The 23,924-nt window shown below is 37.7% G+C and overlaps 1 protein-coding gene across 3 annotated transcripts in view; it reads left to right on the top strand.

Moving 5' to 3' along the window:
- The window catches only part of LOC5563856 (receptor-type tyrosine-protein phosphatase kappa), a 516,995-nt gene that overhangs the window by 35,252 nt on the left and 457,819 nt on the right, over window positions 1-23,924 (top strand). The window lies entirely within an intron of this gene.

Raw genomic sequence — 23,924 nt, 5'->3', positions numbered from 1 at the left:
GTATTAAACGTAATTTTGAAACAGGGGTATTTGAATGTTGCTGACATCGATGGCTAAACATTAATGGTTCGTTTAATCACCAACCAGTCCAGTTATAGGGTGTATCAAAAGTATAAAGGACAGTGTCTAATTGATATATCAAGACTACGCGTAGCTAGAGTCTTTGGGGCCCGTTGCGGAGCCAGATTTGGGGGCCCCTCCCTGAAGAAGGTTTGCAAAATTGTTTTATAACCGAACTCACACGTACTTTCAACATTTTTTCGAAAACGTCCAATACATAAATTAATTAACTCATTAAGCGTGGTAAAGATGAATGAATTATGAGTGACATAACGAAAAACTCATGAGCTCAGGTGAGATTCATACCCACGACTCTTGCATGCCAGACGAGTGCTTTACCAACTAAGCTACCGAGCCACTTGGCGATTCAATAACTCAGAAGGTTAGAAGTTTCAAATTCAAACCCAATATTTGTAAAAAAAATCGTGATTAAATGGTCAAAATAATCTCTGCCTGTGAAAAATCACCCATACCAGGGCGTAACTAGAGTTTTGTCCAGGAAATAGTTTTTATTGCTACGTCTTGTGGAATTAAAACATATATATGTGAAACAAAGTTTGACTGGACTTTGATGATGATAATTGGATTTCGGCTTTCAGTCACGAATTAAGCGTTGATTATTTCAACGCTTAATTCGTGACTGAAAGCCGAAATCCAATTATATGTGAAACGATTGCCTCAGAAGTTTCTATATGTTTCTGTTTAAAAGGATCTTTAGAGACATTCTTGGATAACTTTCGGTATATTGTACGGTATTAAGTAGTATGCTTACGGTTATACCTAGCTGAACTTCTTGAAGACTCGTGAACAATTCTTGGACCATATTTACTATACATCTGATGAAATCGCTGGACAAACTCCACAAATTCTAGTATTGTGCAAATTTCTGATAAATTCTTTATTGAGGTTTTTCATGCAGATTTAACAGGCTATGCTATGTTATTTTATGAGGAATTCCCAGCGAAACTTATAGAGAAAATTTTCCAATTCTATGAAAAATAAAAAATGCACAGATTTTTCTGCAGTAAAAATCTGGAACTTCTTGAACTCTGTCGATATTCCTTAAATTCTTAAATTTTTCGGAACTTTTTGTTAACGAAGTCTTAGAAGAAATTTTGCAAGCACATTTGGAAGAATGCTTAAAAAACAGATACAACCACTAAGGTGTTTCTGGGAAAATTTCTGCTTTAATCACTTGAAGAACTCCTTGTAGTAATGAACGAATTCAAAAAGAGCTCACTGGAGAAAATGAAGGACAAATCCCAAAAGATTTCCATTTATCTGAAGAATTCTCACAAATTTAAAAAAAATGAGGGATATATTCGAAATAAGTAAAATAATTCGTAGATGAATCCTTGGAGTTAATGGTTGAGAAATACTTGCGAAAACCACGGGCCTGGCCAACGGTACGCCAAGAAATCCATTCAGTGGTTTTCAGGGGAAAATGCTCAAAGGTCACCTTTGTAAAATTCTTGGTTTAAACCTTGATAAATTTCTAGAATGATTCCTGTAGGCAGTCTTGAATAATCCTTTAAAAATAAATAAAATAGACCTATTCGGAATCACTGTGCAATTTGTTCAAATCCCGTAATGAATTGACGTCCATATAGGAACGCCAGATAGATTATTACTAGCTTTATCAAAGTGATTTTATACCCGAATCAATTCCTCAGAAATTAATACAAAAAATCCTGATAGAATTGCTCAAAACATTCTGTAGAGTTTCTACAAGAAAGCACTGGAAAAAGATCCCTAGATTTATGGTTAATCTTAATTCTGTAGAAATCTAGTTAGGATTTCTGCAAACATTTCTGAAAGAATTCTAAGCAACTATTGAACAAATTTACTCGTACTTTTAACGAAATCTCTCAAAACGTTTAACAAAAAATAAATATTGGTAAAATTCATGGCAAAATTTTGTATAAATTACCAGGAGAAATGTTTAAAGAAATTTCCTTATGAATTATTTAAGGTCAACCGACATCAAATTTTGATGATTTTTTATTGGTGTTCTAGAATAATTCAAAAAATAATACCTGAAGAAATTTCGATCAGCAGTAAATTTTATGGAGCAGTCATTGGGGATTGTTCAGTTTAAGTGATTATTGTAAGAATAATCAAAATACTTCCTAAAACAATTTCAACAAGTCATTGGTGTACTTTATAGCAGACACCACCCTGGAGAAATATCTGTAGTAATTTCTGAAGGATTGATTTTGAGATAAGGCTGATACATTTTTTTTTCTTTCGCCACCGCTTCCTTCAAAAAATCGAAAATTTTGAAGACGAGACCAAAAGAGATTCATTGCTCTGTTCAACCCTATCAAGGTATTGGCGTTTTTAATTTCAAATAACGCCATGAAACAACGACCCCAAGGACAACCTTGAAACACGGAGAGTGTATTGTTCTGTCACATTCCATGGAAAACAAAACAAATGAAATTAATATTGGTTAAAATTACCCTTTTTTTATGTATTTTATTTGTTTGCACCCCAGTTTGTACCCTGAATATTTTCCTCAGCCTTGGGCATCCCAAGTGATCTCGAACATAAAAGAAAATTAGTATTTGCATCAGTCTAAATAGTTAAAAAAAATCAAAATCTTTGGCTTACACATTTTACAAAATCCATTATTTTGAAATCTAAAAATCTGTACACTTCTAGGCTTTTTCTCATTCATCATATTGAGAAGATATCTGTATCAGAGGCGCGTCCACGTTCGAAACCATGGGTAGGACAAACGTTAGCAAATATTTTGTGCACAGTGAAGCTAAGAAAAATTTTAACCCTATGGTATCCTAGTCTGGATTTTTATAGGGAATTCCTATAAAATTTCCTTTTAGGATTTATATAAGATTTCAATTATGGATATCTCCAAACATACCTTTAGCAATTGCTCCAGACATTATTTCTAAGATTTCTACAGAAATTTATCCAGTGATTCTTTCAAGTAAAACTTGTTATTTTAGGTATCATTTCAGGAATGTTTCCAGGGAAATACAAAAAAATCCACTACTTTTGGATTCTGATAAAACTTGTGTAAGTTTTAAAGTCACCCTTAATGAACAAGGATCTCTGAAAAAACTCCTTATGGACTCTTGAGAAGTTTTAGAAGATTTCCTAGATAATTCGCAAAGGTAATGAAAAAAAAAATCAGTCAAATCTCGGGATAGTATTCCGCAGGATTTTCTAAAGACTTTTTTCAAAAACATTAGACAGAATCTTTAAAGAAATTTGTGTAGAATAAACCGTAGGAGTTATTGAACAAATTTCTGTTGTATTAACTGTTGTAAAAAAATTATGAAGATTGCAAAAAAAAAATGAGAAACTTTTTGAAAAATGTGTGGCAAAACTGCAGGAGTAATACTAGGTTAAAATGCTGGAAAAAATCCTAGAAAAAAAAACTAGATTTGACCCCCTCAATGAATTCAGGATTCCTGGGAGGAAACGTTGATGAATTCGTTAAGAAATCCACTTGAAAAGACGGAGGAATTTTGCAGAGTTTTTTAAAAAAGCGCTTAAGTTATTTTTTTTTTTCAAAAATACTGAAATATACCTCGGAAGAAATTTTGGAGAAATCCTAAGAAAATCTCCTAGAGGAACAACTGGATAGTTCGGTTGCTGGATTAGCGAAAATATCTGTAGAAAATTCTAGGATAGTTTTGGAAAAGAATCAAAGTAATACCTGAGGAAATTACTGGAGGTAGTAGCTGCAGTTCTTAAGGATTTCCTGAAGCAAATTCTGGAGAAATTCTTCCAAGCATCCTTTGAAAAATTGTTGGAAGAATTCCTGGGTGAATTGGTAGAGAAATCACTAGGAGAATTTCTGAAGAGATCCCTGTAGGAGACTCTGAAAGTATTCCAAACAAAATCACTATGATCATTCCTGAAGCTTTTAGTCGGGGAATCTGAGACGAAATTCTTGAAGAGCCTCCCGAATAGTCACTCTATCCACAGTCTGGTGGATAGAACTATCGGGGCCAATCAAACATGACAAGATGAGAGGGCAGTATTGTGATCGTAGATAAAAAATAATGAAGATAAAAAATAAATTAGAATTATAAAAAATAATTTCCATTCAAGAACAAATTAACAAAACATATTGGTTTTAAATCACAGTGCAGCTCAACAATATTCGGCAAAATTTCGCCTAATGAAATTTATTGGTAGATCGAAAAAAATATTATTTTGTCAAAGAAACATCAAGAAGATCACTTGAAGGCTTTTTACTCAGATGCCAGCAGTTTTAGTGAGATTATCACGTTGCCAGATCATCGAATTTTCTATTCGCCAAACTGTGAATAGAGCGACTGTAGATGCGACTAATATTTGATTAATCCACTACGTCATCTATGGATGTTCCAGAAACTTTTTAAAAAATTACTTCCAGGAAAGCGCACGGCAATTCGTCCCAGAACATATACAGGGCAGGCCGTAGATATTTTTTTTGGAAACTTTTCATTGATATATTCAGAAATGTAGGAGATTACCCCATTTGGTTTTCTAACGGTTAAAGAAGTTTCTTGTAACAATTATTACAGTTACAGTTATATATAGTTGCCATGCACAAACCATGTTATGCTTAACTAGGCATGAGAATACCATTGAAATACTTTTCGTGTCTTTCATTCTCCATGAGAATAAAAACAACGTTGATCGAATTTGTATTTATATTAAACAAATGATTAATAGTTTAATTTGTTTTTCAAGCTTTCTTCCAATCTTGATTATTTTTTATTTTTGTTGAATGGTGGGTAGGACAATCCTTCGACTGTCCTACCCAGGTGTTTTTGTGCGTAGTACATGTCCTACCTGTCCTACCCTCTTCCCGCGCCACAGATCTGTATCATTTCTGAAATGAGGCAATAAGGTACCGCGGGGCAAGTGGGAACGAAAAAAACGATAGTTCAAACAAATTGTTCAATAAAATTTTCAAATGTCAATATTTTTCAAATCCAACGACACAATCACGTTTTGGCAACATATTTGCTGGTGTGTGCATGAAACTAATCGAATAATTTCGAAATTGTGAAAACCTTGGAAGGAAGTTTAAGAAAGAGCCAATGGACGCAGTTACCTCGCTAAGCGGGGCAAGTGGGACACATCCAGTTTCATGCGTCAATCCACATCAGTAAGTCAACCATTACAATAATAGGATTGATAAGTCATAGATTTTAAATTTTAAGTACATATTTGATGTACATAAGGGATCAACCATAAAATACGTTACGTTTTATGAAGAAACCCTTTATTTAATAGTATGTCACCTCACATTTAATATTAACTGAAAATTCCTCAATAAAAGCGTAAAGAGGAATTAAACATGTTCAAAATATATCATTTATAAGTTGTTAATTAAAATGTAGCACATAAACAATTGATAATTGACGAATTTATATATACCGTAATCCCGGGTAACATTGATCATTTTTCTGAATGTTTCTTTAATATTTCGTTTGAAAATGCAAATGTTGCAAATTTTATATTTTTAAAACAAGTACTGCCACCCACAGCTCGAGACTATATACTGTATTTTGTTAATTGAAAGATGTAAGCATGCTAAAAAAAATGTTTTAGGCGATTTTTTGAATTATCTGATATGGGGTAACATTGATCACATATATAAACAAAGTTCGGTAATACTGAAAATGTCGCTACTTACTTAAACCATGGCCCCTAAAGCCGAATATGAAGGCCAAACGCTTACAAGTCATTTACTTTTTGAGTTATTTTAAAATTAAAAACACGAACCACGGAATACGCCTAAAGGTAGGCAATTTCCTAAGGGAATTCTACATTCTTAACAGTAATTCGGTAATGTTGCCTAATTGAGCATACTTATAAAAGTTTTGACAACGGAATCGTTTTCGGCGATGCCATTTTTAGTAAGAATCACATTTTCCTTGCTTATATCGTTTGCGGAACTTGTGTGAGACATGAATCTTCGGTAGTGTCATCCTTAACAATTAAAATCATTATTTCAAAAAGTTCATAAATTTACTCATAAGGTGAACTCAATTTTCTCGAAAACATTAACTTTCATCAGCTCATGAATATAAGAAAGAGAAGCACCATTCATAATTTGGAAATGTTTCATCAATAAATGATAATACGAACTTTTGATGAGATGAGTCATGCCGATCAATGTTACCCCGCTGATCAATGATACCCCGGATTACGGTATGTTTTGTTATTATTTATATGCATGGCAGAAAACCACCTTATGGGATTGAATTGTTTTCCATCACTACTTAATTTGGTAGAAATTACAAATAAAGTTCAAATAACATAGAAAAGTAATCTTTTTCATGATGCATTTCAAATTTCAGCTGTGTGTTTGATCAATTTTGAAGTCGTATCTCAAAAATAAAAAAATAATTAAAAAATAAAGAATAATAACACTTTTCTTCTCTCTCTTATGCAATTATGTAATTTGAGGTTGATCTTTCTTGATAAAAATCATTTGTTTGAATGTTTTAGTGCTACTCTCTAACAAAATGTATGAAACTTGTACGAAAAGTTTTGATTCTGCTTTTTGTTTTGATAGGTCCCACTTACCCCAAGTACAAATATATTTTGGGGTAAGATAGACCATCGAAAATTTCATATGAAATGAAAACAAAATACTGGTTTATTGTTAGCAGCTTGTAATAATACTAAAATTATAGCTCACTGATGGAAACTCGATTTAAAACACATTTATTTTTTGCGAGTCAATGCAAGACGTGAAACGTGTCACAATTTGTCATGCAAGTTGAAAATGGCACTGAGCTGACAACTGTTACATGAACCACATGGTAATGAAAATAACAATATGTTTAGTACTAAATACATTCCTTGTCATTGTATCTTCAACTTTCTAGAAGAATACCCCCATGAAAAACTTTTCCTAGTTGAGCTATGACGAAACGCCCCACTTACCCCGGATTCTCACTTGCCCCGGGGTACCTTAACGCTTACCACTACACCACCGACGTCGCTTATCGAAGTCTCAGTTTTCTCATGAGGGGAATCGATCAAACAATACCAAGGAAAATAACTTACAAAACAAATATTTGTGTAGGCTCCTAAACTGTGGGGGCCAAAGTCATGGTCCCTCGGGCCCCTCGACCCACTCTAAACCTAGCTCTAAAGTATTGAAAAAGGGATAATCAAGAGGCCCCTGTGCATCGCTGATCCTAGTCTCCTCCAAAAATTATGCTTTTCATATTCATTATCTGTTTAGGATCTTACAAATTGTCAGTTCCCAACAAGCTATGTCGAACTTTTAATGTTATGAGAATTCCGCCCTGCGATTTTGGGGCCCCCAGAAGCTCGGGGCCTGGTGCGGACCGCACCCACCGCACCCCCCTAGCTACGCTACTGCCAATAGATGGTCCTAGTTGTAGCGGTAACGGAGCACGTTGCTGTCAGGATCGGCTGGAAGTAGCAAGTAGGATGTAGGGCATGTATTGCTCGAAATGCTTAAAGGCTTGCCTGTTTGAGAATGTAGGAAGACCTCCTTCCCAATCCCAATCACAGAACTAGGACGGCTGCAGGTCGCTGGCAGGGGGGGCTCGACTGTGATGGGCGGGTTAGAGGCTTCCATAAAGCTGGGCAGGCGTACGTCCCGAAATCTTTAATTGACCGCTGTGTGGGCTCTTCCCAGTGGAAACTCTTATTACTCTTCGTTGGTTTTTTGAATGATTTTCAAACTCTCGAAAGTAGACGATTTCTGGCCAAGTATCTTTGGACAAAGCTACATCCTTAAGCGATTTATTTACACCGATCTTGAATGTGACAAAACTCAAAGTTGAAAGGTTTTCGTCCTTCACAGCCTTCGGTTCCACATCGGCTGTGAGCTCCATACAATTCTTGATGAATTCAACCATGTAGTTTTCGGACGTATTGGAATCAAACGCTGACAGGTAAACCCAGAATAATTCCTCAGGTGGGGCTACGGTTTTGATAACTTCGGATGCTGGCTTGGTACCCCAAGAGTTAGATGGTTTTTCTCTCACTCACACTCATCGTCGCTCACACGCTTCGGCGTATTTGGAACCGTATCATGCTTTATGACTTTGGAAAAAAAAGAGTATTAACAATTTCTTTCAATCCTGCGATGTCATCTTTGAGCGATTTAATAGACGTTTCATCAGGTACGTTCCATCGCGCAAGAGAAGACATTTTCTGGAATGTCCATTTTCTGGTCACTGGATTCTGGAAGTTTCTCCCATACCTAGTTTTTCAAACTCGCCAATGAAATGTCGTTCAGCAAAATCATTCGTGCATGTTTACTGTGAGTGCTGAGAGACAGCTATTCAGTTGGCTATAAAGGCTCTTAGTTTTTCTTAAAAAATACGAAGTAAAGTGATCCCTTTCGGGGTAAAATTATCCACAAAATCTGATTGAAGTGCGTTACTACACCGTGCAAGTGAAAATCAGATAGATATCCCAGTGTTTTAATGTCAAAAAGTGCGAAATAAAAATTGCAATTATTGCGGGCAATTATTCAATTGTATAAAAGTGAAGGAGAGGGGTTGCAAGAAGCATCCCTCACAAGCAGTACCCAACGGTGTGAGTGAAGTGCTAGTGGTCATCTATCGCATAACGAGAGAAAGAAAGTTGCCTGAGATTGGTTGGTGCTACCGGGCCACTACCACTCTTGTGTGTGAAAGAAGATCCCGAAGATCACTCAATACTTGTGCGCGGTGTGCTAGAAGAGAAATATTCAAAAAAAAAAAACAAACGGTTGAGTTCAAAACAAAATCAAAAAATAATTTCTTTTTTTTTAAACATAATCCAAAAATTAAATTAGAGCTATTGTTCAGTGTGATGGAGCCAAATACTGAATCAATGGAAATTGCATCAGATATGGAAACGGAAGAAATGCCTAAAGAAGAAGATCTACTACAAAGTTCCTCAATGGATGATATTGGCGGTGGAGGATCTATTTCGTCCTCTATCCTTAACTCTGAGGATGAGGAGGATGGAGTAAATATCACCATTAAGGAGATACGGAATGATCTACAGAGTAATTTACAAAATCCAGAAATAAACGTAAGACCAAAGTTGAGCGGAGCAAAGAAGAAGCGTTTCAGAAAACTATTGTTGGGTGGACATGCACGGGAGGAAGCACTTTCGATGGTTTTAACACCATCAAACGTGCCCACACCGAAGAGGTCTCGAAACATGAACAACAGTAGCAACAGTGACGGGAAACCCAATCCTAAGAAACAAAAAGGATTGCAGGTTCATCACTCCGTCAATAATCGAATGGAAAATATCAGGCAAGGAGCAACAGCGATTGTCCCTGAGAATCAGCAGTCGACATATGGAGAAGTGGCCAAATGGGTTAGAGTAGGAATACTACCAAAAACCTATCCACAAATACAGCTCACAACGGAACAGATGAATTTGGCACAGGAGGCCATTCTCGAAAAAGTAACGGTTCAAAGAAGAGAGTCCTTCAAGCCGAAGTTCACTAACTGCTGGCAGCGAACAGGACACTTAGTGATAAACTGTCAAGACACGGAAACAGCGGATTGGCTCGACTCTGTGGTTCCTACGCTCTGCCCATGGGAAGGCGCTGAATTAACAGTAGTCGATGCAGATGATATCCCAAGGTTAGACGTGATGATAGGCTTTTTTCCTCAAAGTGTGAACAACGACAACGACACCATCCGGATCTTCATAGAGAGTCAAAACGACGGCCTGAGAACCGATAAATGGAGGATCATTCAACGAAACACTCTTTATGAGAAACACGTTGAACGGTACTTCACTGTTGACGAGGCGTCCATGCAACATTTCAGAGCCAGTAATTTTCTTCTTAACTACAAGTTTGGGCAAACCACTCTTCGGAAAAAAGGTATGTTCAAACCTGATTCAAATGGGACTGTTACTTTGAGAGATGATACCAAAGACGAACCGGAAAGCTCCATAAGTACTGGGAACCAACAAGACCATAGTGTCCCGGGACCAAGCGGAATACACGGGAATCCGTCAAAGGTAGAATCCTCAAAGGATCATAACCAGACACAACCAGATGTAAACAACCAAGGGTCAAAAAACAATGTTTTTGGGCATCAAACTGGGCTTGCAGAGGACCAGTTTCTCTCTGGGCCTCCAAAGGACCGAAACTCTTCTGGGCCGACAAAGGACCATAGCAGGTCTGGATCGTCAAAAGACCAGACTATCTCTGGCCATCTAAAGGGACAGAGAAGCTCTGAGCTATCAAAGGCTCGGAGCAGCGTTGGGCCGTCGAAGGAACAGAGTAGCTTTGGGCCGTTGAAGGACCAGAGCAGTTTTGGGACTCTAAAAGACCAAAATCATTCTGGGCCTCATATGAACCAGAATGCTTATGGGCTGGTAAGGGATCAAAATACACCTGGGCTTCGTAAGAACCATAATGAAACTGAACAAAATCACAAACAAAAATCCACTGGGCCCAAAAAGGACCAGATGAATTCAAAAAACGTCTAACTATGAGAGTTTAAAATGTCTTCTAATAGAAGTCATATGCAAATAGATACAAACATAAAATGTATACAAATAAACCTTCTTCACGCTAAGGGTGCAACTGGAATCCTCTGTCAGAGGTTTATGAAAGAAAAATTAAGCGTAGCATTTATACAAGAACCTTGGGCTCATAAAAACCAAGTTCTTGGAATTCCTATGCAAACAGGTAAAATTATTTTTGATAAACACAGCTTTTCAACCGCGCAAAAGTTTCTGGGCAATGGGACCAATACAAAAAGGCCCTTACAACTTACAACAAAGAAATAAGAAAATCCCGTAGAAAAACCTGGAAGTTTTATTGTGAAAACATAGAAAAAACTCCGGATGTAGCAAAATTACAGAAGGTTCTTTCGAAAGACCATTCAAATGGGCTGGGAAATTTGAAAAAAAAATAAATAAACGGGAGTTTTACCGTTGATACAAAAGAAACACTTGAAATAATGATGAAAAGTCATTTTCCAGGATCAAGTTTAGTAATGAGTGATGATACAGAATGTGATAAAGTTGGAGAAACCTCTAGGCCTAATAGGACTACCGGCAACAACTTAGATATACCGGATACTATCTTTACTCGATCTAAAGTTGAGTGGGCAGTGAATTCTTTCGAACCTTTCAAGTCTCCAGGAAGAGATGGTGTTTTCCCTGCACTTCTACAGAAGGGTGGACAATTACTGCTTGACTCTCTCACAAATATCTTTAAAACTAGCCTATGTCTTGGTCATATACCAAAAATATGGACTCAAGTTCGGGTCGTCTTTATTCCTAAAGCAGGGAAAAAAGACAAAACAAATTCAAAATCGTTTAGACCAATAAGTCTAACATCAACAATTCTTAAAATCATGGAAAAGATAATAGACGAATACATAAAGTCAAAATACTTACAAACAAATCCTATCAGTAAATATCAATTTGCTTATCAACCCAATAAGTCTACAGTCACAGCTCTTAATGAACTGGTTACAAAAATAGAATCCACGCTTCACAGGAAAGAAATAGCTCTTATGGCATTTCTGGATGTTGAAGGTGCGTTTGATAATGCGTCTTATAAATCTATTGAAAATTGTATGGTGAAAAGGCAATTCGATCGTTGTATCAAAATATGGATTATGAAATTGTTGAATGATAGAGAAGTATCTGCTGAATTGGGAGAATCTTCAATAACAATAAAAACCACTAAGGGATGTCCTCAAGGAGGTGTATTATCCCCTTTGTTGTGGTCGCTTGTTGTTGATGATCTCCTCATTAAACTAGTAGAAAAAGGCTTCGAAGTTATTGGGTTTGCAGATGATGTGGTAATAATAGTTCGTGTAAAGTTTGATAATATAATCACTGACAGAATGCAATCAGCATTGAACTGTACTTGGCAGAGGTGTCAACATGAAGGGTTGAACATTAACCCATCAAAAACAGTTTTGGTGCCGTTTACTCGCAGAAGAAAGATTACTTTAAAAAATTTGACTACAAACGGATGTATTTTACAATATTCTTCCAATGTTAAATATCTAGGAGTAATACTAGATAGTCCTCTCAATTGGAACTTACACTTAGAGCAGGTAATACTCAAAGCCACAAATGCTCTTCTTCTTCTTTCTGGCGTTACGTCCCCTTTGGGACAGAGCCTGCTTCTCAGCTTAGTGTTCTTATGAGCACTTCCACAGTTATTAACTGAGAGCTTACTATGCCAATGACCATTTTTGCATGTGTATATCGTGTGGCAGGTACGAAGATACTCTATGCCCTGGGAAGTCGAGAAAATTTCCAACCCGAAAAGATCCTCGACCGGTGGGATTCGAACCCACGACCCTCAGCTTGGTCATGCTGAATAGCTGCGCGTTTACCGCTACGGCTATCTGGGCCCCTAATAAATGCTCTATGGGTGAGTAAAAAAACTTTTGGTAAAAAATGGGGACTGAAACCAAAAATGATTAATTGGATCTATACGGTTATAGTACGACCCAGAATAGTTTATGCTTCACTAGTTTGGTGGACAAAAACAAAACAACATATGGCCCAGAGAAAGCTTGGAAAGTTGCAACACTTAGCCTGTATGGCCATAACAGGAGCATTGCACAGTACACCATCAAAAGCCTTGGAAGCAGCTCTTTATAAACTTCCGCTACATCAATATATACAGAAGGAAGCTGAAAAGAGTGCTCTAAGGCTGAAAAGAACTCATACATTTTTAGAAGGCAATCTTTTCGGGCATCTCAGTATACTGAAAGATTTTTTTTGAACGAAGACTGGATGGAAAATAGGATGAACTTAGATATACCATATAACGTGGTTGAAACAAACCGCCAAGTATGGGAATCAGGGGGTCCGAATATCTCACCAGGATCGATAATTTTCTACACTGATGGCTCAAAAATGAATGATAAAACCGGGGCTGGAATTACAGGACCAGGTATTGATATTTCAATACCAATGGGAAGATGGACCATTGTTTTCCTTGCAGAAATTTATGCCATTCTAGAATGTGCATCTTTGTGTCTGAGAAGGAAATACAGGTATGGACGGATTTGCATATTTTCAGATAGCCAAGCGGCGCTGAAAGCTTTAAAATCATTCACAAGCCAATCAAAACTGGTATGGGAATGCATAACACTGCTAAAGCAATTGTCCGTTAAGAACCAGGTTAATTTATACTGGGTACCAGGCCATTGTGGAATTGAAGGTAATGAAAAAGCGGATTTACTTGCAAGGAGAGGGTCAAGTGTCCAGTTCATAGGACCAGAACCCTTCTGCGGTGTATCCAAATGTTTGATACAAATGGAATTGAAACAACGGGAGGATCAAATGATACAGTCAAACTGGATTGCAACAGAAACCTTAAGGCAATCAAAACTGTTCATAACTCCAAATAAAAACGTTACGGAAAAACTTTTAGGTTTAAACAAAATCAAATCTTTAAGCATATTTATTGGACTTCTCACAAGACATTGTCCGACAAGATATCATTTGAATAAAATCAATCGATGTCAAACTGGTGTCTGTCGGTTTTGTGACTGTGAAATAGAGACCTCACAACATTTGCTCTGTGACTGTCCAGCGTTATATGTACGTAGAAGACAATATTTCAATAAGGGCATTTTAAGCCCTTTTGAAATTTGGTTAGAAAATCCCAATCTGGTTATTGGTTTCGTTCTAAGAATCATACCGGATTGGAGTACTTCGCATCATCAGTCAACGGCATTTACCCCAAATGGTAATTCATCGTCCTGAAAGAATGCAAATTAAACATAGGTATACCACAATAGATCAAATTCATGGTCGCAGTGGTTTAAATCCCAACACCAAAAAAAAAAGGTTTGCTGTGCTACAGTTTCCTGATCGACTACAGTTATTGTGGAGAGGAAATTCTAAGGGGCGCCGTTAGAGAGAGTGGGTCTAAACTAAACAGCTATCGTTCCTAATATTGACCGCAGCTTGATGGTTCGTTTTTTGTTCGACAAATACCTGATTCTGAACATTACCAGGGTCGCCTGCTGACGTGAACGTTGTTGTTTTTTTCTCGCTGTCTACTGCGTCGACTTCGTTAGCCAATCCTTCACCTTATCCTTGGAACCGGAGTCGGTACCGATCGAATTACCTCTGCTGCTGGCATAGGATGCCTGCCGGATTAACTTCACCTTCTCCTCCTCTGATTGCCTTCTTATCGTCATCTACTGTTTCTTGTATTCCCGTTCCACTTCCATCTTTTTTTTCAGAGCGGCTTTGGCATTAGCGATTCGTTTCGCTTCGATCGCCAATTCTTTCTCTCGCAATTCCTCCTCAAGCTTCCGTTCGAAGTCCTGAAGTTCTTTCTCCACTGCCAGTTTTTCTTTTTCGCTACTATTTTTCAACAGCCTTTAGCTCGAATTCTAGTCCAATCACCTTTCTTCGACTTGCGGCTGACTTCGTCACCAGCTTCTTCGGTGGAACAGCTAAGCTATTCGGTTGTACTACTGTTTATACATATAAGATATATAAATAAAGTACAGTCATCTCTCCCTTACTCGATATTCAAGGGACCATCGAGTTAGGGAGGTATCGAGTTACAGAACACAAAAGCAGTGCAACTGCGTTCCAAGGGACCATCGAGTTAGCCATGAAAACCAACTTTTACTATGGTTCTCTAACTCGATATCGAGATACGGAATATCGAGTAAGGGAGAGTTAACTGTATTAATAAATATCCTTACTGAATGGGCCACACTGTTTTCTGTGCGAACCCTGTCGAAATCCCTTAAAAATTATTTTAGTACTATATCATTAAATATTATACTCTTTGCAGACCCAAGAGACTGAATAGCACTTTGATTAACTCTGCCTGCTAATATAGTGCTATTGTAGAGCCAACGTGCCCTATATTTGCCTATAATAGCCTTATGAGGCGAACTAACGTGCTTTACGTGATTACGCGCTTAACTGTAAAGCCGTCTTCAGTGTCGTGTAGTGTACTAGACTCGACTCGGACAAACTATATTGTCAAAAGACTTGTGATACATAATTACAAGAGGACTACACTTCATCAAAAAAAAAAAAAAAAAAACTGTTCCATCTAAGGAGAGTGCAATCTCGCCAATGTCAAAACCGCAACCCGTATGTACATTGCACTGCACAATCATCGATCTACTTAGCAAACCTCACAGGACTAACAAGCGAAACGTTTGCTGACGTTGCAGAAAAACGAAACAAGTGTAAGCAATCCACTTGTGAATATAGTAATGGAGGAACGAACTGTAGGAGTACTTACGCTAGTGCTTAGTCAACTAGCATCCTATGACGTTCCACACTCTCACCAAGTTGCTCGAGTGTGTGCGCTCTCCTATCGGGGACCCGACCATGATAATGGCTGGTGAAATTTCATCCAAAGTCACAAAATGTAGAAATGCTAAAAAGGCAGAGCACTTCTCAACAAGCTACCGAATCTCGGTACGAACAGCATCAATTGCAATTCGGTGAGTCAAGCTCTCTGGGAAAACTACAGCTCAACTGTATCGAAGCTGTGTATCGATAGAGTGTTGGTAAAGATCTCGAATTACGACTAGATGACGAAAAAAAGAGGTTTTCCATTCCGTTCTCTTTCCCATATCGGTTTGTGAAGAGAGGTGTTCATCTATTGCCTAAATCAACCGGCATCATCACCACCGACGCACCGAGGAGTAACTAGAATACATTCGTGGTCATAAATTCATGTTTGAAAAATAGAAAAGTTTCATTCCGCACAGCCGAAATTGTTGAAACAAAAATTAAGAGTGTAATTCAATATTTTTCACCTCCTTATAGTTTATGCAAAAAAACTTTCCAAAAAATATGTTTTATATGTATATTTTCAAGACAATTGGAAGTAAAGAACTTGTGGTAATTTTTTAACATCTTCATTTTTTACATTCAGTATGGCACGATCCGGAAAAGTTTCGGTCGCTGATTGGAATTATAAGATCGATGTTGGGCCAAACTACTCCTCTGCGTGCGACGTCCCCATCGTCAAATGGGCATGGAATTTGTTCTTCTCGTTTGGCTCGATCCATTCATTCTCTCGTACCTAGGCCCCAAGGGGGGTTCATCACCATCTTCACTTCGATCTTCTGCTCACCGTGTGTCGTTGGAAAATAGGAGTAGGACGGAGGCTGATTGTTGAAGGTGGGAAAATTGTTGTATCATCGTCCGATATTTCACTCCACACGAGGTGTGGAATAACGACGGGGGGCTACGCCGCGTGATGATGGGAAATGCTGATAGGTTGCTATGTGTGTTGTTGAGGTGTGAGCTAATCGCCGAGAGGGGTTCCGATGGGTACACTGACTTTCCATTTTGGGCAATACAAGTTATGGTTGACAAAGGGTTCAATAATTAAAAATATTAGTCTTGTTTTTTCAGAATTTTTCAATTTTGTTTTGTATGGTTAATAACAAGTTTACTATACACAATCAAATTCGAAATTATCTTGTTCTTCTTGCCATTACGCCCTCACTGCGACAGAGCCTGCTTCTCAGCTTAGTGTTCTTCTGAACACTTCCAAAGTTATTGACTGAGAGTTTTCTTTGCCAAAGTTGCTATTTTTCGCATTCGTATGTCGTGTGGCAGGTACGATGATACTCTATGCCCAGGAAAGTCATTTCTATTTCTATTACGAAAAGATCCTGGACCTACCGGGAATCGAACCCAGACACCTTCAGCATGACTGTGCTTTGAAGCCGCGGACTCTAACCACTCGGCTAAGGCAGGCCCCTGATTCAGAATGATGTATTTTGCTCTGAAATCTATCTAAAATAGAATCAGGATCAGGGCTGTTAATTATCATGACCGGCTTGCGACACTGACGAAACGAGTCTTCTCACTGTCGCAAGTCGAAACTATATTTCATGTGCTCACTTCGTCAAGTCGCAATGACAAAGCTCTTACGAGAGCAATTTTAATGTTGTTTTGCTATTTAAATTTGTATCTCATTTTGGAGAATTTCGGAAAGTAAATGTGTTTGAAAAGTTAAATGGATATCTTTCCTTGATTCCAGTGATATAAACGACAATTATACCAGAAAATTAACTAAAAATAATCAAGTTTGCGATTCCGTCACAGGCCGTAGTGACGGAAAAATTAAAGAGAATTTAGAGGAAATCTCTGTCATTGTCTCGCCGTCTGATGACAGTGAGGTAAGCAACTATGTAAAAGTCGCGGGACACCCTATATTTGACGCTTTCCAGCTCTGATCAGGATTTGTAGAAAAACCAAATGTTTCTAGGGGTCCGAATTTTTATCCCGAAGTTTCTTTTAATTTGCCTCAGGACATGCATGAGGATGTCATCATTGAACTTCTACTGCTAATAAATCTTCGAGCTGTTTAGTGGAATACCTATAAGAAGATGAAAAAACCGAATATAGTACTATACCATTTAATTCCACAAGATTGTATCTTTTGACAGATACGCGTATTTCGACCTGAACTGTAAGGCCGTCTTCAGTGTCGTGTACTAGACTCGACTCTAGTACACGACACTGAAGACGGCCTTACAGTTGAGGTCGTAATACGCGTATCTGTCAAAGGATACAAACTCTAATGGAATTAAATGGTATAGTACTAAATTCGGTTTTTTCATCTACTTCTACTGCTAATTTTTGAGGAATAGAAGCGTTCCATGGGGTCTTCTTAGCCGAATGGTTAGAGTCCGCGGATACAAAGCAAAGCCATGCTGAAGGTGTCTGGGTTCGATTCCCGGTCGGTTCAGGATCTTTTCATAATGGTAATATCCTTGACTTTCCTGGGCATAGAGTATCATCGTAGCTGCCACACGATATAGGAATATCAAATTGGTCAAGTGCCAAATAAAACTCTTAACTCATTATTGTATGTATTGCTCATTGAACACTAAGCTGAGCGATGTAGAAAATAAGCTACTGAGTCACTTGATGACACAATAGCTTAGAAGGTTATATGCTTCATATTCAAATCCCAAGAGCTTTAAGGTATTAATATCCCATAAAACCACCTAGCTCAGTAGCATTATTACCTATTATTAGGCCGGAATAAATTTGAATTTCACCCTTCAACCTTAGGTCAATGAACTAGGGATGTCATCAGGGATTCCTCCAGGGAGAACTTTTGATCACTATGATTTTTTTGACCAGCTCCAATAGGGCTCCAGGAATACCTGCAGCAATTCTGCCAGGAGTTCTTATAGGGATTCCTCCAAGGATTGTTACAGTGATTTCTGCAGGAAAATCTCTACAGGGATTTTTCTCAAAAATATGCAAAAAGCTTCCGCAGGAATGCTTCCAGTGAATCCTTCGTAGATTCCACAAGTAAAAGTTTTACTGGGATTTTTCTAAGGAATCTTCCTGAAATCCTTCCAGATATTCTTCCAGGAATTACTCAAGCGATTCATTCTGATATTCATTCAGCGATTCCTCCAGAGAATTATTCAAGGATTCATCCTATATAGGAATCCTTGGAGAGATGTCTCCAAGTCTTTCTCCAGGGATTACACTAGAACAATCTCTCAAAGATAACTCCAGATATTTCATCAAAAATTCCTCCATGGATTCCTCCAAGGATACATGTTGGGATTTCCCCAGGTTGTCATCTTTCAAGCTTCATACATTCCTCCTGGGATCGCTTCAGGGATTCCATCAAGAAATATTCGAGAGATTCCATCAGCAATTCCTCCTGTGATTCTTTACTTCACGAACTTTTTGAGGGATTCCCCTAGGAATTCCTTCAGAAATACCTCCTGGAAAATCGTTACGTGAATTATTCCATGGAAATTTTCAAGTAATCTTCTATGGCATAGGTTCCCAAACTTTTCAAGTAAACGACCCACCAGGAACGTCTTTTTCGCGACCCAACAATGGAAAAATGTGCAGAAACTAGCTTTGAACTGAAAGTCATTCGTTAGTTGTTCAAAATAGGGTAACGACTGTTCACATCGTTCTTAAATGCTAAGAGTTGACGACAGTGGCGAAAAGTACAGACAACAACCTTTCTCTCAATGGCCGCCGTGAGGCGACACTGATGTTTGTATTTCACTTACTGATCGCGAAACGCTCGATTCTCAAATTTCTCAAACTTCCAACACTAGCGCATGGAAGAATGGTAGTCGAGAACTGCCAAAACTTATGGAAAATAAACACAAACGTAAATTACTTTGTACTTAGGCAACTGGATTGAAAAAGCAGTAATTATAAATTATGTGTAAAGGAAATTTAAAACTTTTTGTGTTTAGTTACATCTTCCGTGGTACTTTTTTTGCTTCAGGATTTCGTTTTTAAGTACTATCGTAGAAAACAAGTTATCTATTGCCTTTTCAGCTTTGAATATAGCCCTATTGAATTCGATTGCGAAGTGTTGTAAATATGCACCAACTTAGTGCCACCAAGTCCAGTTAGAGTTAAAAGTTTGTGGTGTTTGTAACAACAATTTGAAAATCAATAACGCTGAAATATTATCAATCACCATCTGATTGATCACTTAGTGCAAGAGATATAAGACTACAAATGTTACTTCATCAAACATTATTCTTTCCACCCAGATTTGTTTGGTTAAAAAAAAACATTTTAACATTGATTAATTATGAAGAAAATCATGAAATTTGAACCGTCGTACCATATATACGTATGAACTTCTAGTTATGACATGTACCAGTTCCTACTGAACAGGTTCCAGGTGCCTATGTGTCCAGAGTGGCCATACCTACATTCATAGGTACTACTGTTTCACAGCCTAAGTGATTCATACTACGCATGGATGTATGCCCACGTGGGTTGTCTGGAAATGTTTGTTTGTTCTTAAGAAATAATACGGGTAGAGCGGCATTTTTCGTAATAGCAAAAAATATTCTATGCAACTCGTTTCAAAACTCGATTTTTTCAGCACTCGTTGTATTTATGGTGTCCGGCCATTTGGCAGAACGCCATTTGGCCGAATACCATTTGGCCGAACGGGTCATTTGGCCGAATGCCGTTTGGCCGAATTACGAAAAAAAATTACCATTTTTCTGCAACACTTATGCGTTAGATTCTTAGGTGTTACCCAATAATTAATCAGAAAATTAATTGACGGGACGTCATGTTTGTCACTATATAAGTGCTCCAAGAGAATGATAAAATTTACTTGCTCATTTAGGACTAAGTTGTGAACTCCACTCATTGCATCAAAAATCAAAGCTCATGGTTGCTTCATCTGGGGCTACCAACAGTATGATGGGGTCCAGTTTTTTAATGATTTTATTACAAGTTTTTCCTTCTTTTAAGCATAGGCTATTCTTTCGAGTTATACTGGTTTCGTTACTATTGGCAATAATTCAGCTTATATTTTAATTAGGAAATTTACCTTCTTTAAATCATCGGCAGTTCTTTGTAGTTATACTAATATAAAAATTGTTTACATCGCAGTTGCTTAAATTTTCATAAGAGATTTTTCCTTCTTTTGATCAAAGGCTGTTCTTTCTGTTTCTCCTCCAATATTAGGATTGCAACGTGTAAACAGAGCTCTGCACCTTTGCTTGCGCATAGCAGTAAACCGATTGACTCGGTGAACAATTACGTGGAAAAAGCTCACAGTTTCTTCGTTGTGGAAAGAAGAAGCCAAAATTTGTGGTTACTAGAATTATATAATTAATACGATTCGAGGGATCAAAGCAATCCAGTCCTGCAGCAGGACTAATAAGTCGTGAACCGTTTTAGTTACTGTCAAAAGCCGACTACAAACACAATGCAAAAACTTCTGTTGGCAGCTTTTACCGCTAACAGAAAAGTGAATATTTGCTTACATTTAGGATGTTCTTCTTTCAGCACTGACTGTTTGTTGAACTAACATCAAAGATGTGAATATCAATGATCATTACCTTCTTTAAAAATAAGTTGAATAATACATTCTGATGGCTTTCTCAGTCTGGAAGTCGAAAAACGATGTTTTTTACATTCCCGACGTTTCGGCCGATGGGTTTTGGCCTTTTTCAAGGGGTGCTAAAACATATATTAACATACATCATACAACATGAAAACATAAATCATAATGTGGTAAAACTCATTAAGATCTATCGTCTCCCGTTATAGATAGATTGTCGTCTGATTGGCGACGGAGAGCGCTCTATCATGCCTGCCTGTTATAATTGTGTTATTTAGTGTGTTGAAAACTGCCAACGTCTGCTCAATTTGGTCAAAGGGTATTGCCAGGATGAGATCATCCACGTATTTTTTGAGAACTGGGATTGGGAATTTCAGTCTCTTAGTGTGACTGACCCTCAGACCCCCAGCTCAAAACCATAGAAGTTCCCTCCAGCCGTCTATCGCCGAACCAATCCATCGTCCAGAGTATCGCAGTATTCCGTACATCGCACAACTAAGTCCAACCATCGCCAGCCTCCTAAAAGACTACCCCAGCAACACACATGTTATAATTGTGTATTATCGACTGATATATGACCAAAATTAGTCATATTTAAGTTGATAATACACAATTATAACATGCGTGTTACTCGGGTATTTTCCGTAAGTAAATATAGCCTACAAAACACTTAAAAATATCAAGAGCATCCTAAAACCAGTTAAGGACCCTGTTGATATACTCGATCAATCCAATGTTGTTTACAGTTTATCTTGTATAAACTGCCAACAACAATACATTGGAATGACGAAAAATCAACTAAAACACGTATCAGATGACATAGAAGCAACATGAACCAATACACAAATATAATAGAATCTAACGACACAGATACAGAAGACAAATTGACCACTTTAGGAGCCGCGCTTATAAAACATGTCATTAATAAAAATCATAGGTTCAATCTAACACATCCCAAAATAATAGATAGAACCTACAAAATATCAACTCTACCACTACTCGAAATGTGCCATATAGCATACTCTACTAATACGGTCAACCATCGTACTGATGTACAAGGTCTTAGTACAACATACGCAGGTCTGTTTCACACCATCAAAACCTCCAATAGTAGGAACAACCCCACTAATCTCAATATATCGGTTGAAACCCACGATTGTTTGGCTCAAAATGATGATAGTGACCCAACACAATCCAACACAACCCCCTGATGACCTACCATTTTGAAAAAGTCGTTGCAGTGTTGTGTTGTAATATAAAATCCGTTGTCAAACCTAAAAATTAAAACGTAAGTTCACGGACTTATTAAAAAACAAAACACACTAAATAACACAATTATAACAGGCAGGCATGATAGAGCGCTCTCCGTCGCCAATCAGACGACAATCTATCTATAACGGGAGACGATAGATCTTAGTGAGTTTTACCACATTATGTTTTATGTTTTCATGTTGTATGATGTTTGTTAATATATGTTTTAAAACCCCTTGAAAAAGGCCAAAACCCATCGGCCGAAACGTCGGGAATGTAAAAAACATCGTTTTTCGACTTCCAGACTGAGAAAGCCATCCGAAAGTAGTATTCTAGTTCCAGTCGAAATTGCCATTACTAAGTTAAATAAGTTCTTTTTAATTCAGCTTCAAAACTCACTACAATAACATGCCAACTGTAATCCACTATTATTTCCTATTTCGGCCAAACGGTATTTATTCAACTCGGTGAGCCTCGTTGGATAAATGTACAACTCGTGTTGATAAAATCATCATTTTAAAATCACTATTTTCGCACAAAAATGCTTGGACGGGTCAGAAAATTTCAGGTTTCTATCTCTTTTTTTCTACAAAGGTACAACTCCTTTAGAGTGCCGATTGGTCAAAAACGACCCCAATCCACAATTGCAATGTTATTATAAGTCTTCACAAGAACTTTTAGAAACGTTCGCTTATGAACCACAAATTTATGTTTAAGGAGATTTTATTTGCTTAGTTTTGACAATTTGCAATTAGCGATGCGCGTCTCTATAAAAATAAACAGGAATACATTGTAGAATGGCAACGTTTGTTGCTCGAGTAAAATGAACCATAAGAATGGCAGTACATCACTGAAAAGCGATTTTTTTCCCATTCGTTTGAAGACACTGCAATGGAGGCATGTGCTGACGAGAAAGCAGCAAAGCAACGCCATCGGAATGTAGCGAACCCCGATACGAAACCAAATTGAATTTTATGCTTATGTAAATAAGTCGAATCGTTCGGAAAAGTTTCCTAGCCGAGTTGTGCTGAAGAACCAAACTCAGATGGGTGAATTTGAAGATTACGCGGAAGAAGAGATTGAAAAGTTATGGCACAATTTTTTTTCGCAAATCCTAGAACCGTGTCTTATAGGGATTTGAAGAAAATACTTAGTGAAGGCGCCTAGTTGCTTAAAATTGAATTAAAATAATTAAGAAAACGGTTGGTTGTGAAGAAAGCATGATTGAGTGAATTATTTGAAAACGATCTCGTTGAGAACAATGGAACTTTTTTCCGCACTCGGAAAAAACTTCAAAAACCTTTCCCTCTAAGAAAAAAATACGCACGTGTCGTTCCCCTGTCTCCAAACAGCAAACAACAATCCGCCTCCGCTTCTCGCTCAGTGAAAATGTGGTGACATAAAACGAACTTTTATGTCATCGAGTCGTCCCTCACTTCAGCATCGCATCAGTCCCTCACTTCGCTCATCCCCCCGGGAATATTGCAGTTCCCGAGGGGAAAACGATTTTTGGCAATAACACGATTTCAATTTAGGCCATCTTTTGTTGCCACTTGACGTTTTAGGCGATTGAGAGATAGAGGGAAAAAATGAAAAAAGCAAATTTTTACGGCTCTACTTATCAGGACGAATGATTTTGCTTCAATGCGACTTGGCTTCTTCAGATTCCGGCCCATCTCATATCTATGGCAACGTTCGAAACGGTATTGAAGTGAACTTAAATTGTTTTCGACTTTTTTATTATGATGTTTACGGGTTTTGTTGGATGTTCGATCAAGATAGACATATG

This window comes from Aedes aegypti, chromosome 2, assembly GCF_002204515.2.
Source record: "Aedes aegypti strain LVP_AGWG chromosome 2, AaegL5.0 Primary Assembly, whole genome shotgun sequence".
Classification (NCBI taxonomy): Eukaryota; Metazoa; Arthropoda; class Insecta; order Diptera; family Culicidae; genus Aedes; species Aedes aegypti.
This window is presented reverse-complemented; position numbering and strand designations above follow the sequence as displayed.